The sequence below is a fragment of the Leptonychotes weddellii genome, chromosome 10 (assembly GCF_054177405.1).
Source record: "Leptonychotes weddellii isolate Sample4059 chromosome 10, ASM5417740v2, whole genome shotgun sequence".
NCBI lineage: Eukaryota > Metazoa > Chordata > Mammalia > Carnivora > Phocidae > Leptonychotes > Leptonychotes weddellii.
The window spans coordinates 33,301,167-33,317,805 of NC_138378.1; positions in this window are offsets into that span (position 1 = coordinate 33,301,167).

Below are 16,639 nucleotides of genomic sequence, written 5' to 3' on the forward strand. Positions count from 1 at the left end.
GGCGGGGAGCCTGCTTCTCCCTCTGACCCTCTCCCCTCTCATGTGCTCTCTCTCTCTCTCTCATTCTCTCTCTCTCAAATAAATAAATAAAATCTTAGAAAAAAAATAAATTCCCTAGTTGCATGTTATTGACATAACATTAATAAGTAATAAACAATATTCAAATTTTTTAAAAAATATAATATTTAAATTCAAGAACCATGACTGAATAAATCTTTTGGTTCTATCCATTCAAAACAAACAAACAAAAACCCTTATAAAATAAAAATTAAAAAAGCTAAACCAAAAGTAAAACATTGAAATGACACGTAGGACTTAAAACAGGAGAAGGGAGCATCAGTGGAACAAAGATGCTGACAAGTTTCGGGAAGGTAGAATCATGCCAACAGGTGATTTGAATGACCTCAGGAGAAGTTGGTAGCTGAGTGTGGGGTTCATGCTGTGGCCAGTGAAATCAGAGGATATGGAGAGCAGAACTGAGAGAAGGGACAAAAAGTAGGGGCCTGGCTGATTTCTTTGCTAAATGGCTTATAGAATAATCTCTCCGACCCTCCTTCATCATCCCTTGAGTACAGCTGCAGAGCTCAGTTCCAGGATAAAGCCAGAGAGATACTTTTTAAAGAAACAGAAGTTCTGGGCAGAACATGGCCATCCAGAACAGGAGTTGGCTCTCTCTATTAGGACCCCTCTAATTATGCCATTTGGAGGAGGGGCACATCTTCCTTCATGCTCTCTTAGAGATGATGTCATCTCATAACACACACAGATATTGCAGCAAGTCTTCTCCTTTAGTGTAGAAATTGGTAAGGGCTGAGCACACCCAAGCCAGCTGCTGATGTTATTAATCTGGTCCTCAGACAGTAAATCACTGGATAACCGACATTTTCAGGTATTTGAAGACAATTGGCCATGCAAAGGAGAAATAACAAGATAAACAAAAAGACTACAGACTCAAGGGGATACTTAAGTAACCTAGGGGAAGAGATGCTAATTTAAGCTTAAAATCCTCAGAGGTATTTGAAATGCTATTGTAGACATAGAGAAACACTCTTAAATTGAATCTATAATTGAATAAATTTGTTAGTAAAATATTTAAAGAAGAAGAAAAAAAAGCTCTTCAGGCAATGATACCTTCTCTAGAAACTTCCTCTCAATATAAAAGAGAGAAAGAATACATATTTTATACAAACTCTTCCAAAGAATAGTAAGAGGGGAAACATTCTGCAACTCACTTAATAGGCTAGCGTAACTTTGATAATAAAACCTGGCAGTTATATTCCAAACATAATGAACCAATACCTGACATGGAAATAGATGGAAAAATCCTTTAAAAATTAGCAAACAAAAAATAAATAAATAAAAATTAGCAAATAGTATATATCAATAAATAAAAGGGATCTTGACCAAGTTACGTTTGTTCCAAGAATACAAAGTTGGTTAAACACAAAAAAATCAATGTATTTATCACATTAACAGAATATATGAGAAGAATTGAATAATCAATAGATGCAGAAAAGGCAGTTTATAAAATCTGTTTATTTATCATTTATGATAAAAAAAAAAGTCCTTAGTGAGGTGCCTGGGTGGCTCAGTCAGTTGAGCGTCTGACTCTTGATCTCAGCTCAGGTCTTGATCTCAGGGTGGTGAGTTCAAGCCCCACCCACACTGGGCTCCATGCTGGGGCTGGAGCCTACTTAATTAAAAAAAAAATCCTTAGCAAACCAGGAATGTCAGGAAGCTTTCTTAATCTAAATATGAGTGTCTGGGGAAAAAACCCAGAGGTTGGGATTGAGACAAGAATGTCTGATATTACCATATGTTTTCAATTTTGTACAAGAGGTTCTATCTATTGCAATGAGGCAAAAACAAATAAATATGGTTAATATTGGGAAAGAAGAAATAAACTTACTATTTGGAGACAACACGCCTTTATTTGTTTATGTAGAAAATTTAAAGGAATCTTGAGAAGTAACATTTGGTCAGTGATATAAGGTGATCATTAAAATCATCATGTCATGTACAACAGCAGCAAATATTTACAATTTGCTGAAATTAAAATATATGATACTACTTAACAATAGCATCAGAAATATCAAACACACAGAATAAGTCTAGTAAAAATGTGTTGGACCTCTGCATAGAAAACTGTAATGCATTGTTGCTAGAAAATCAAAATACATAATGATATATACTATTTTCATGAACAGGAAGAATTAATATTATTAAGATGTCAATTTTCCTTAAATATATATATTTAATAAATTTTCAATCAAAATCACAGCTGGTGATTTTGTAGAAATTGGCAAATTAACTCTAAAATTTATATGGAAATGTGAAGGCCCAGGAACAATCAAAACTATCTTTAAAAATATTGAGTTAGAGGACCTGTACTACCAAATCTACCTACACCATCAGTTTAAAGCTACCATAAATTAAAAATGGGTGGCATGGTGCCAGAATTTACTGGTAGAACAATGAAACATACCGGAGTCCAGAAACAGACCCATGTATTAATGGATACTTGATTTATGACAAAGGTATCATGGTAACCCAGAAACAAAAGACTTTTTTCCCTTTAATAAATGTATTGAGTCAATTGGATATCAATAGGAAAAATCTGAATCCTCACCCCTACATTTCACAAAAATCAATTCCAGTGATTATAGATCAAAATGTGAATGGTAAAAGAGCAAAACTTCTGGAAGACCACAAAATAGAGTATCTTCAGGACCTAAGTGTAAGGAACTTAAAGAGACATGTTAGCACTAACCACAGAAGACAAGATTGATGAAATCAATTATTTCTGTTCATTAAACATGTCATTAAAAGAGTATAAAAGGCAAGCCAAAGAATGGGAGAAGATATATGTTATAACCAACTATGGGTTATAGTTTTCCAGAACATGGAAAGAACTCCTACAAATAAATTAACCAATACAATCAACCCAGTGGGAAAATTGGCAAAAAACCTGACCATATATAAAATAAATGGCCAACATCGATATTACAGAGATACTCAAATGAAGCTTGAAAAACAAACTGCTACTATACACCAGACAGAATAGCTACAATTGGATAGACTGACAATACCAAGTGCTGGTGAAGATTTCAAGGAACTAGAACTTTCATACATTGCTGGTAAGAGTGATATTGGTACAAATGCTTTGGCTTGATGATATCTTCTAAAACTTAATATAATCATAAGACCCTAAATGGCATAAAATAGAACACATTAGAAATGTGACTATATGTACACCAACAAAAATGTTTATGATTTATTTTGACAACCAAAGACTAGAAACAAATATGTATAAACATTAAAAAATATATTTTTATATATTCATAAAATGGAATGCTTTTCAGAAATTGAAATGAATAGATCACTTCTATAAGCAACAATGTGAATAAATCTCACAGACCTAATGTTGAGTGAGAGGGGCTAGTCACAAAAGAATATATAGTATTTTATTTCTATTTTATAAACTCAAAGACAGTCAAAACTATTAAGCTATTAGGAATCAGGAAAATGATGCCTTATGGGAAGAAGGTGGTAGTAATTGAAAATGGGACTCAAAGAGGGCTTCTGAGACACAGATATTGTTTTATCTCTTACTTATGTGATCATTTTGAGATAATCCATCAAGCTATAATTTGCCCACTTTTGGATTGCATATTATACCTAATTAAATTTTTTAAGTAAACATAACTGCATTGCATACTAACGATTAAGAATCAGATTGGCTTTAAAATTCTCACATCAGCAACCTTGTATCTTAAAAGATGGTATAATTATGCCTTCAAAATTGTAAGAAGAAAAAAAAACAGGGAGCTAGAATTCTAGGAAATAAAAGATACATTCATTCGTGTAAGGACTCGTTAAACTCACCTCTTAAGCACCATTTTTAAAAGAATCCAAGAGAAATTCAAAGGCCTGAGGAGAAAATAGAAGTAACCCAGGAGAACAATAAAAAGAAGCAAGAAGAAGACAGCTGTGCTTATGGCCTAGAAGCATTTTCTATCATCCAACAAGTAGCATGATAAGGCAAGTTGATGCTTTAAAGAATGTGATAAAATATGAATACTTTCTCTCTGACAACAAGAAAAACAAAGGGAATGCAATAAAATTCTCCAGCAGATTTATAAAAGTTATATAAGAAAATCATGTTATAAATTTGAAACAAACTGAAGTGTGTCATTATATCAAACAAGTGATGGAATGTCATAAAATACATTTGACCTTGATGTTTGAAATATTCTCCTTCAAGTGACTCAGGTTAAGAGACACAGGATTACCTCTTTGTGAGTTCAATCACACCCCCAATTTCTGCATAATTATCACATTTTTAATATTGTTTATTGGTTCATGATTTTCAGAACCAAACTGTGGATGCAGAACTTTAAGTAGAAGTCAGAATATAAATGCTACACAACATTGTCAAAGCAATGCAATGCTTGGCAGATTCTGACAAGTGGTAGAGGTGCGGGCTGTGAAAGCAAGTGGGAAGATGTCAGAACATCAAATACCTCATCTTGTATGGTGAGAAATTGAGAGCTACAGCTTGGAGCTGATGGGTCTAAAATAGAGATCTTAGTATATGATTTAAAATTTTTAAAAATGTTATCAAAAAACATAGAAAGAGGGAGAGAAAGTAGATGGAAAAGCTATAGAGAAAATAAACTAAATATTTCTTATGTCCACAAAGAGCCTGAACAGACACTGCTTAGTGTTGATAAATGTGGACATAAGGGGACATTTTATCTAGTATTACCTCCAAGGCCTGAAAGAAGAACTACACAAAAATGGTCCATGAGGGGCGAGTGTGGAGGGGGGAGGGAATGAGAAAGATTGAAGGAAAGTCTTTCTTTTCATTTTGTACCTCTTTCTTTTCCTTATATTTTCTTTCTACATGCTTGCATTATGCCTATTAAAATAACAACTAACTCAATTAAGATAAAAATAATTGTTAAAGGAATTATCCAGAAGTAGCATAAAAATTTAAATAGTAATACACGTACCAAACTCATGATTGGAAGTCCCATGCTAAAGACCTTATTTTGGTACCACTATGAAATCCTGTGTTTTGCTTTCTGTGGTAGTTTGCAAAATTAGCCACGTACTTTGCGGCTCCTTCCCTCTGTAACTGGATTTTTCCCTCTTCTAGAATCTGGCTGGCCCTGTAACTTGCTTTGGCTAATGTATAGTAGCAAATGTGATATAAAAGGTTTGAAAAGTGCTTGTAAATTGGGGCTTACCCTCTCTTGCTACTCTTGAATCCTGAGATTTCTATATGAAGAAGTCTGGACAGGCTGCTGAATGATGAGAGCAGGTGGTGCCTGAGAACTGACCAACCTCCAGGATGTGGAGTGAGGCTATTCTATTTAATCCAGCTGCCAGCTGACCTGCATGACTCCTAAGTGAACCTGGCCAAAACCAGTTGAACAATCTCAGATTAGATGAACTGTCCAGTAGACCCATGGAACTGTGAGCTAAGCAAGTGGTCATTGTTTTATGTTTTGGGATGTTTGTTATGTAGTGAAAGCTAACTGATACACTTCCTATAAATAGGGGCTTTTTTTTTTTCTTTTAATTTATTTGACACAGAGAGACAGTGAGAGAAGGAATACAAGCGGGGGGGGGGGGCAGGAGAGGGAGAAGCAGGCTTCCCGCCAAGCAGGGAGCCTGATATGGGGCTCGATCCCAGGACCCTGAGATCATGACCTGAGCCGAAGGCAGATGCTTAACCAACTAGCCACCCAGGTGCCCCAATAGGGGCATTTTGACTACCACCATCTCATATAAAGTTTGTGATACTAACAAGATCATAATGCATATGATCCTTGAGATATGACTAGAGAAGCAAATTTAGTATATCTCTTGATTAATTGTGTATATTTAATAAGTAAATCTTTAAGTGGATGATGAGTTTTTTAGTACACAGAATTTATGTGTCTCTCTTTTCATTATTCAATATCTTGTCCTGGGTAAAAATATTATTGCTAAAAATACTCTCTCCCATTTACATTCACATATAGTGGCCCAGGTGATGCTTTATAATGCTTTGTACATCAAACCTGCCTCAAATTACACTAGAACAAAAAAGGACCAGGTATTTGAACTGAGATTAAGGATAGAACTGGAGTTAGATTAGATTTTGTCAACTGTAAAATTCACAGGGGAGCATTATTTAAGACATTCAGTTAACCGGCTAACTGAGACAAAGATTTGCAGAGCAATATTTAAGAAAGTCAATGAAAAATTCCAAGAATTTTCACATTTTCAGAGATAGTGAAAATTAGGTTTTGGAAATAATCCAAAAGCTCCTTTAAAGTTTAGGACTGAGGCATTATCTGTGTTTTTTAAAGGACAATCAAATTAAAGAAAAATCTAATGGAAAAATTTAACAATCTAGATTCACTGTAGTTCAAAATGTCCAGATTAGATTATTTAGAATTTTCACAACTAGTTCAAGGGTCAAAAGTCACATCAAATTTCCAAGACCATTCAGTGGGGGAAAGAATAGTCTTTTCAGTCAGTGGAGCTTAGACAGCTGAATATTCACATGCAAAAGGACAAGTTTAGACCTCTTCCTTATACCATACACTAAAGTTAACTCAAAATGGTTTATAGACCTAAATGTAAGGACTAAAACTATTAAACTCTTAGAAGAAAACATAGGAGTAAATCTTTGTGACTTTGGAGTAGGCAAAGTCTTCTCAGATATGATACCAAAAGAAAAGAGATAAATTAGACTTATCAAAATTAAACATTTTTGTGTTTCAAAGGATACCATCAAGAAAGTGAAAAGACAACCTACAAAAGGGGAGAAAATATTTGCAAATCATATATCTGATAAGGTTGTAGTATCCAGAATATATAAATAATTCTTACAACTCAACAACAAAAAGATACCCCAGTTAGAAAATGGGCCAAGGATGTGAACAGATATTTCTTTAAGATATGAATAGTCAATAAGTACATGGAAAGATGCTCAACATCATTAGCCATCAGGGAAATGCAAGTCAAAACCACAATGACACTTCACATGGTCACATGGTCTCAGGGTCCTGGGATCAAGCCCTGCATTGGGCTCCCTGCTCCGCAGGAAGTCTGCTTCTCCCTCTCCACTCCCCCTGCTTGTATTCCCTCTTTAGCTGTGTCTCTCTGTCAAGTAAATAAATAAAATCTTAAAAAAAAAAAAAAAAAGCTAAGTATATGAAACTCAGATCTGTGAACTCAGGACAAACTTCCTGAATACTAAGAGAAGAAAGTATTTGGTATTCTTTCCTTGGTCAAAAATACTGTTATGCTGTTCTAAGTCTGACTTATGAAATATTCTGTATCTGGCTTGTCTAAGCTATTATTTAGGAGAGGCATCAAGATAAATTTTGAGGGTTTAAAAATATCAGATATAAGTGAAAACAAAATAAAAAAAAATTGTGAAGTTTTTTCTCCCCTAACATATTCATGTGAAAACACATGCTAATATTTCATCTTTGTTTCGTCATTTGGCTTGCCAAAGAAACAGGCAAGGTGTGATATTTTAATCATCTGTGTTGCTTTAATATTCTAGCACATATTTTTTTACTCTGAATTCCACAAAGAGTCATTTCTCAAGCAGATGTTATGAGAAGAAATGAGAAACTTTTATCTTGTTTTGCATAAGCAACTCATAAGATGAATTGATAAATACTTAATAAAAATAGTTCATGGAAAGGGGGTAGGAAGTGGGTGGTAAGGAGAGAGGATTGAAGTCAAATTACTCATTATTTTTAGAGTAGAATAAGATTGATTTAAAAACATAATCAGTTACCAGATTGGGCTCAAATGACTATTATGTATTTAGGTTAATTCCTAATTTATGTTTGTTAATTCTTTTCACCTCCTCCCTTGTAAACTTCTCAAAGCCAAGTAAGAAACAACTAGTTTCTTACCCCAATTATGAGCAAAAGACAAAGAGTTTAATCAACATCGTAAAGGCATTTGAATCCTGCATTAGATGAAGCACCCTTAGTTGGTCTTCAAAGCATTGTCACAGGTAGGGGTGTATTATTATTTCTCATTACAGATGAATGAAGAAATGGAGCCTTCTGCAGATCAAATTATTCAATACATTATTTATGTAAATTAAATGTGTAGTGAGGACTCAAATCCAAGTCATTTGCTGAATCATTTATTTGACAATTGTACAATAGGCCTACATTAGATAGATACACAATGATTGACTGGTGTTTCCATGGACCTGCTTCCAGCTCACTCAAAACACTGGAAATTGGTATATAAACAGATAAAGGTAAGTTTCATGGGGTAACTGAATGTCTCCAATTCAGTGAGGTGTGCAAGTGCCAACTGACACCCTATTCACCACCCCAGAACCTTTGCCTCATGATACAGTAGAACGTTTTCCTCAAACCTTCCTTCTCCTGGATTCTGCTCAGTCCATCTCTACCCTATAGCCAGCCTGTTCTATTTTCTGAAGGAAACACTTTCCTCTTTATGAACCCAAATTTCTGTTACTTCCACTCAGCCCTCCACACAGACTGCAGAATTACAAAGACCACATCCATTCCCTCTTTCTCATGAGTAAATGTTCAAAGATAGCTTTTTTGGGTGCTCCTTAAGATAGCATCTTTTCTATGCTAAATAGGATGTTTTTTCAGCAAGTTTTGAGAAATTGCCCAATAAGTGAGTGTTGTCCATGCATGTCTTGCATTCATTCCTCTTCCTGACGTGAGACCACACTGAGGTAGCTATTCTTGTTCGAGTTTCATTCTGTGTATTTGGGCTGTATTGGCTTTACCACCAGATTCATTTTTCTCAGCCCGTGTGAAGCAGTGAATTCCTTCCCCTTGGCTGTAGGGGTGGATGTGCAACCCAAGTCAGGCCAATACAAATCGATTCTAGGACTTATGTTGCAACTTCTAGGAAAAAAGCTTACTTAACTACTGGTATTGCCAAGCAAAGATGGTGAGATATAATTTCAGAGTTGCTAGGAATTAGCACCTGCAGAGAGATTGCCTGAGAGTGAAGCCCACACGGAGGAAGCCTGTACCAAGAGATGGAGAGACAGAGAGAGATCAAGGACATCACATGAATCGCGAGATCATGACCTACCTAAGCCAGATACTCCTCGACTTTTCATATACATGAGCCAACAAAGTCCTTTTTCTTAGAATGAAATAATTTTATTTGTATTCTGTGAACTGCCTCCAAAATAATCCTTTCTAAAAGCCCAAATTTCCAGATTTGGAACCATCTTTGTCCCTTGGCTAGGGCAATGTGAATGAATGATGCATCCATATAATATCCACATTATTAGGGGTGCCTGAGTGGCTCAGTCTGTTAAGCATCTGCCTTGGGCTCAGGTCATGATCCCAGGGTTCTGGAATCAGAGCCCCGTGTCAGGCTCCCTGCTCAGTGGGGAGTCTGCTTCTCCCTCTCCCTCTGCCCCACCCCCCTGCTCGTGCTCTCTCTTTCTCTCTCAAATAAATAAATAAAATCTTAAAAAATATTTAAAAAATAATATCCACATTATTAAATAATAATATTAAGTGATTAGAAGGTAGGGATTTTTATAAAGAATGAGAATGGATAAGTGTTTTGCAGGAGGTAGCCTTTGAAGACCTTGCTTGCCATGCTAAAGATTTTAGGCTTTATTTTATACACAAAGGATCCCATTAAAATTTTTTGAAAAGGGAGTGACATGATACAGCTTCTGCTTAAATCAAAGCCTCTGGAGGCAGAGGGAGAGCTATTTTGAAGAACAACAGGCTTGAAGTCAAGAGAGAAGTTAGATAATGAAGCAGAGGAGCTGAGAAAAGATGAATTTGGTCTGTAGCACTTTAAAGGAAGAAATAATGGAAATACTGGTAAAAGTTGCAGAATTTCACAACTGATTAGTCATGGGAATAATCAAATAAAAGGTGTAGTTCTGAGCCAGAGTCTTTTTCAACATTTCCTTTTGTTTGTATTACATTATTCTACTCATTGGTACTCTCTAAAACTTCAGCTTATTCATATTTGAGGAAACTACAGAACCTAGTCTCATGTTCTTCACTGAATCACTTTTCAGTCACTATTGCTAAAGTGAGTTTAGATTGCATATTGTAACTATGCTTTAGTTTTTAGTTCTATTTATGAGTAATCTGAATTTTTTTTAAAGATTTATTTATTTATTTGAGAGAGCGAGAATGAGAGAGAGTACATGAGAGGGGGGAGGGTCAGAGGGAGAAGCAGGCTCCTCGCTGAGCAGGGAGCCCGATGCGGGACTCGATCCCAGGACTCCAGGATCATGACCTGAGCCGAAGGCAGTTGCTTAACCAACTGAGCCACCCAGGCGCCCTGAATTTTTTTAAATTGAATTATGCAGTAATTTTCTTTTGGCCTAGTATTATGATGAATTATTTTCTAGAACTATTGCTAAATAAAAAACTGTCCCAAATGAGGGGTCATTCACCAACTACCATTTTATTATGTTGATGGATTTCCTCAGTCAGGAATTCAGACAAAGCATAGCAAGAATGACTTTTCTATGTTTCATGATCTGGGGCCTCAGCTAGGAAGACTAGAGCTGGGATGACTTGAATGTCTGGAGAGTTGTCATTATCTGGGGGCTTCTGGAGCTAAGGCAGGGATGCCTTGAAGCTAGGAAGGGGTGACTTGAAGGCTGGGCTCAGCTTGGATTGTCAGCTTGAGTGCTTACACTTAACCTCTCCAAATGGGTTGGACTGCTTCACAGCATGGCAGCTGGATTCTGAGATGGAGTATCCAAATGGAAGCATTTAGAGATTGAGCATTCCCATCGACACAGGTGGAAGCTGCATGGCCTTTAATGGCCCACCATCAGCAATTAAACAGCATCACTTATGCTTACTCTGTTATTTAAAGCAGTCACAAGGCCACCCAAATTGAGTGGACAGAGACTCTACCTCAATGTGAAGAGTGCAAATGAATGTGTATCCATTTTTAAAAACTGGCACAACATTCATAGATGTTCTTCAAGTACTTGCAAATTAATTGTGCTTTCCAACTGTAGTAAGAAAAATCAGCATCTGTCTACAACCTCTGTTGTACAACTTCTTGCATTGATATGCTCCCTATTTTCATCTGTAGGATTAAAAATGATAAAATAAGTCTATGATTATTGTTATGATTTTATAGATTATCATTTCAGTCAATTCTTTTTAAATGTAATTTGTTATTCATCTTTGCTATTAAATATTCAGGTATAAATATCGACATCTTCACATTCATTCATTCAAAACCTACCACCTGCCAAGCATTTTTGGGGAGCAGTGGTCTGTGAACTGTGACCCATGGGCCAAATTTGGCTTGCTCCCACCTTCTGTATGGCTTGTGACCTAAAAAAGTTTTTTTCCATGTTTAAGTGCTTAAAAAAAAAAAAAGGAAGAATAATACTAGTGATGCTTGAAAATTATATGAAATATAAAATTGTGCCAATAAATATTTACTAGACTGCAGCCATGCTCGTTTATTTATGTATTATCCATGACTATTTTTGTACCTCAGTGACAGAATTGAGTCATTTTAACAGAGACCAGATGGCCCACAAAGCCTAAAGTATTTACTATTTGGCCCATTACAGAAAACATACACCAACACTTCTAGGATATACAGTATTGATAAAACATACAGAAATTCTCACTTCTTGGGGTTTATATTTTAGTAAGGAAATTGGACAATACACATATCATATACAAATAAAATATATAGTATGCCAAGTAGGGCTAAGAAAGAAAAGAAGGCAGGGAAGGGGGATGTGTAACCTCCAGACAGGGGACTGAAATTTTGGTCAACACAGTGTCACTGTGATGGTGAATTTTCCATAAAGACTTGAAGGAGGTGATTTGGGAATGAGCCTTCCAGGCAGATGGAACAGCCAGTGCAAAGGTTTCCTATGTGGCTGAAAGTGAAAGGAAGGGTAAGTTATAGGAGATGAAGTCAGATAAAGATAGGCCAAGAGATTTAGGCTCCTGTAGGTCATAGAAAATAAGCATGCTTTTATTTTTGAGGTCCAGGGTTTTGAGCACAGAAGTGATCTCATCTGAATGATGTTTTAACAGGGTCATTCTGTGAACCAATGTCTTCCCTTTGAATTGTGTTGTATTACTATCATCCCTTTTTGTTTCTTTGTATTTGAGGTGGATTGATTCACATTGTCTATGTCTTTATTTTATTTTTATTATTTTTTTTAGAGAGAGAGTGTGTGTGTTCACAGGCATGCAAGTTGGGGGGTAGAGAGGCAGAGAGAGAGGGAGAGAGAGAATCTTAAGTAGGCCCTATGCCCCCTGTAGAGCCCGATGTGGGGCTTGATCTCATGACCCTGAGATCATGACCTGAGCCAAAATCAAGAGTTGTATGCTTAACCAGCTGAGCCACCCAGCATCCCAACCTATTTCTTTATTTTTAGCATACTAAAAATAAAGGATATACTTGTTGCTCTAAGTATATCCCTTGTAAGCTACATATTATTGATTTTTAAATAAATTTCAGGCATGCTTGAGGTCAATTTAAACTTTACAAGTATTGTTACAATTGTTGCACTTGGTCTAACTTTTCATCATATTTTTTCTTTAAAAATAATTATTTTATTTGTGATTTCTTTTTGAATTTATGTTTACCTGATTAATGGGGAGGAAAAATGTTGGCAGGTAAGGATTTTTTTTTTTTTCTTTTGGAGTTTTAAGTACTCCTGAATTGTCTCTTCCCCTTCATTGAAGGTTATATTATTGTTATCAATTATTTGGTGCTCTTTCCAGAGAGAGTAGAGAGTGTTGTTCCATCCCACATTGTTGTAAGATCAACCAGGTGATGTTCACCAGTACTGCGTAGAAGATCTAAGAGTCTCTGTCATGGGGCTGGACATTCCAGATCAGAAGTTCTGTTTTAGCTTTGATCTCAGAGTGAAGAACCAAGGTTTGACCCACAGTGCTCTTCCTCAGAGCCTCCTAAAAGGAACCAATATTATTGCTTCCTTGATTTTGAAACTCTAGTCTCCAGAAGTGTGTGGTAATAAATTTTTGCTTTTTTAGGACACTGAATTTATATTACTTTGTTATAGCAGCCCTAGGAAACTAATGTACTTAAGTATAATTTAGAATTTTAAGATCAGAGATAGGTAAGTTGGCACTTAAAATTGTATAAACCATTCCCATTTAGGACATTAGATTTGAGAAGTCCCTCATTTTCCCGATCACCTACAAAATCTGGTATTTAAAAGACAAAGATACTGAGGTGCAAAAAGTTGGCTTGGCTTGTTTTAAATCCTGTGTATATGGGATCTTGTTCCATCTTCCCCAACACAGAGCCTTCCACCCAGACAATCCTGAACAGATAGAAAGGTAGTGATAACTATTGCTAAACTATCAATTTTCACTTATAAATTAGACATGATGAAATAGCATCAACTGAAGATTCATAATGAGTTCACGTTTTAATGGAGACTGGCAGGTTACCAAATGTTGAAATAAATATATAAAGAAGCACTGTGGGAGCATATAGAAGTGAGAATAACAAAAGTAATAAGACTAATTAAAATCTGCTCCTATCACATTTCTTCTGAAGTTAAAAACTTCTTTATTATAATGTGTTAAATGGATACGGTTCAGTCATTTCTTTGTACACTGGAAATGACTCCAGAGAAAAACGGAAGTGTGAAAAATAGGAAAAGAATCTGGAAGAAACAAATATGATGAATAAAAACAATCTTCACATAGAATATCCTCTCCTAATTCATAATCTTGGAGAAATCAGACATTTTCATGCATCTAAATCCAATTTCTCACCCATGCAACTATGCTTAGGAAGTTATTGCAGTATGTTCTCCTATAAAGAGGAAATGACGTGGAGACATAAGATCTAAGAAGGAGGGGTCATAACACACATGAATAGTGAATGGAAGCCCCAGAGTGAAGGAAAGACAAGTCCCAGGATGACTGACCTAGAGAACAGATATCTGGGTTGGAGCAAGAAGATCATAGCTCTGGGACAAAGGTCTCCTTGGGGGAAAAATAAATAACAATTATTTACTATTTTAAATATTATTATTGAAAATGATCTATTATGATCATTATGAAACCTATTATGATCATTTATTAAAAGTGATCTAATACGATATGCCATTTAGAGTAAGGACAACTTCTAAGAGGTATATGATAGATCTGATGAAATATTTGGAAAAGTAATGAAGACATATATATAGATAACTATGTATGACTGACAGTAATGCCAATTATTAATTCTAGTAAAAACAAAATGTTGTAAAAGGAAGGACATGTAATTATAATACAATAATTCACTTAGTGAATAACATTCACTTAGATATAATGAAATAAACAGATGTCATTGATTAATTGAAATGTTAAGAGTATGGGGAAAATGGTTTTAAAGTACTTTATTAGTTATCTATTGCTGCATAACAAATTACTCCCAAACTTTGTGGCTTTAAACAGTAAACATTTAGTCTCCTCACACTTCCTGGGGATCAAGAACTTGGAAGTAGCTTAGCTGGATGGCTCTGGCTCAGGGTCTGTCATGACGTCATAGTCCAGATGTTGGCTGGGTCTGCAGTCATCTGAAGACTTGGCTGGGGCAGGAAGGACGGCTTCCAAACTCACTCACACGGCAGCTGGCAGGAAGCCTCAGTTCCTCAACGGACGTTGGAGACGTGCCTCGTTCCTCACAAAATGGCAGCTAGCTTCTCCCCCTGCAAGTGGCCTGAGAGAGAAAAAGAGAGGAGAAACTGTGATGGAAGCCACAGTGCTTTTTTATGACCTGATCTCCAAAGTCAAATACCGTCACTTCTACTTTGTTCCATTTGTCAGAGGCAAGTTACAAATTTTAGCCCACACTCAAGAAGAGGAGGATTAAGCCAAAGAGTATCAGAGAGTCTATGGACATATTTTTAAATCTACATAAGAATTTTGATCAATTATAGATTGTCAAAGGATACATCTGATTAATCAGAAAAGTAGTATAAGCATTTAATTTTAAAATATGAAAGTAAGGGGGTGCCTGGGTGGTTCAGTCGGTTAAGCATACAACTTGTGATTTTGGCTCAGGTCATGATCTCAGGGTTGTGAGATCGAGCCCCACATCGGGCTCTGCGCTGGGCATGGGGTCTGCTTAAGATTCTCTCTCTCCCTCTCCGTCTGCCCCTCCCCCTCATCTTATGCACACACTCTCTCTAAAAAAAAAGTAAGTACTATTAAAAAACAGCTAAAAAAGGCAAAAGTGGTTGTCTTTGGGGAGGAGCAGTGAAGAGGTGAGGAGGAGGGAGGCAGGGGACTATTTTTTGTATTGTTCTTACAGCTCTTTCATAACTATGTTATTAATACATTTTTAAATTAAAGGCAAAGAAATAGAGAGAAAATGGAAAAAAGAAAAACCTTCTCACCATGTATTTAAGCATTATTTACCATCTAAGCCTTCTTTGTAAACAACAGTATTGTCCCAGGCTTTGAGAAATACAGACCTAAAGAAAGAAAGAAAAGTGTTAATGAGATTCTTCTTAACTTATTTTCCTGAAAGGAAGGGAAGGGAATGACAGGAAGTAAAAAGTAAGAGAAGAGAAGGGAAGAGAAGAGGAAAGAAGGTAGTTCTGTTCTCCTTCAAAGTCACATATCTGACAGCACTTAAGTATCCTGTGAAGTATGGGAGAATTAATTAAAAAGAATCATTATGAATCAGTTATCAAGGAGCTTGATTAATATTTATTGAATGAATTAATGATTTTCCAAAGACTTGAACAGATAAATGCTGTCAGTTCTCCAATACATTGAGTTTCCCACAATGATAGTAGGCGAAAGCAATTCTTATATTCCCAGGGAAAGATCTTATCTGTAGGCATTCTCATTTTTATTTCTGTTTTGTGTACAATTGTTTCTTTGTCTCCGTGGCGCCAAATATTGCTTTAGATATATAATTTTTGAAAACGTGTCTATCCAATGTTAGGCTGTTCTCTAGAGCAGGCAGCCATCACTCCTGCTCTACAGTGGGTCCAGGTGGGCTTATCTCTCCTAGCCTTGGGTCCCTGTTCTATTTAATACTCTCCCCTCTCTCAGGCACCTATGGTGACCCAGGTAACCCACCTGGGAACATGTTTTCCTGTTTCTTTTTCCTAAATGGCTGCACCATGGTAAATATGCTAAATGAATTTCCCACACCATGACATAGTGTGTGTGTGTGTGTGTGTGTGTGTGAGAGAGAGAGAGAGAGAGAGAGAAAGAGAGAGAGAGAGAATGTACATTTAGCAGAGTGACAGAAATGACTTACAGTGGTTAAACAAGTAAGGAGTTTTATTTTTTTCATGTAAAAAGTGTTCAGGGAATAGGCTTTATCTGTCTTCTTTTACTTTTCCATTCAGCCATTTTAGGATGTGGTTTTCAAGTTGATCATTATTGCCTCAAGGTTTCAGAATGGCTTCTCCACCTCCAGCACTGCTTCTGCATTCCTACCAGGAAGAAGGGGAAGATTCAAGGCAACATCTGTAAGGCCCCTAAGTCTCTTTACCAGTAAGAAGCTTTCTCAGACATTTCACTTATCTCTCTTGACCAGAACTGTGTTATCTGACCACCCCTCAATGTAAGGAAAGCTCGGAAACTTTTTTTTCTGGTTGTTGCTG